The following is a 909-nucleotide window of genomic DNA, read 5'->3' on the forward strand; positions in this document are numbered from 1 at the left end:
AACACACAGATGGATGGATGTGGAAGCTGAACATCAGAAGCCAGACTAAATTGAGCAAGCCTCGCCAGCGCCTGTCACCTCCTGTCCCCGGGAAGTTGGGACTGAGGGCTGTGCAGCCCTGGCGTTCTTCCCAAACCCATTCTCACCACTCCCTTTTTACCTTCCACTTCCAGGCCCTCCCACTCCAAGTCGGCCTTTCAGACACCGAGGTCCGGCTTTCCCTTGAGGCTTCTCCTCCTCCCCTCTCAGTTTGGAGCTCCTCCAAGGAGCTCAGATGAATATTCGGCTTTTGTGATTGCTTCCTCACATCTTTTCTTTATTTAGCCAAGGTGCCCGAATGTTTTATCTATATTTATATAGGTCTTTTATGCGGCCCCTGCTGGTTTGCAGGAAAGTGGGTGGAAAAGGGATTCCGGAGGTAGGAGCCAGAGGTGGATGATCTCAGATGGCAGAGAGGAAGGGCATCCACTTTTTTCAATAAGGTTTCTCATTTTTTAGAAAATGGGCTACTGCACTCTTTATGCTATATCTTCTGAGACCAACTGGCTGTCCTTCTTCCTCCTGGAGTCCTCACCCAGAGGGCTTGAGAGAAGAATATCTTTCACTGCGGCACTGGAAAATGACTTCATTACTCAAATGCCTGAACTTTTATTTACAAAGAACATTTTGTTTTCATCCTAAAGAGGTGCTTTGTAAGGAGCCCAGAACAAGGCTTACAGTGTATGAGCCTGTCAAATATACTGCCCACAGCCCCGACCTCTTCCTCTTGGCCTGTAATCTACTATATCTGTCAGAGTCTTGTAACCTTTCCAAGACTTTGGGGAGAAATTGGGCTCCGATTATGCTGGGGCACCCCCATGGATAGGTCAGTGGCCACTACAGCTGATAGGTATCTCTGCTTACATTGGC

At 48.4% G+C, this 909-nt stretch overlaps 1 protein-coding gene across 4 annotated transcripts in view; it reads right to left on the reverse strand.

Moving 5' to 3' along the window:
* LAMA4 (laminin subunit alpha 4) overlaps positions 1–307 on the reverse strand; it is a 127,590-nt gene extending 127,283 nt beyond the window's left edge. Inside the window, exon 1 of one of the 4 annotated variants that reach the window (XM_039870634.1) lies at positions 161–307. The gene's annotated coding sequence lies outside the window, so the exon portion shown is untranslated. Of the gene's footprint in view, positions 1–7 lie in introns of all 4 variants that reach the window. The other 3 variants (XM_039870649.1, XM_039870629.1, XM_039870642.1) reach the window with 3 other exon arrangements.
* Positions 308–909: the final 602 nt, after the last annotated feature.

This window comes from Pteropus medius, unplaced genomic scaffold (genome assembly GCF_902729225.1).
Source record: "Pteropus medius unplaced genomic scaffold, Ma_sr-lr_union100, whole genome shotgun sequence".
In the NCBI taxonomy this organism is placed as follows: Eukaryota; Metazoa; Chordata; class Mammalia; order Chiroptera; family Pteropodidae; genus Pteropus; species Pteropus medius.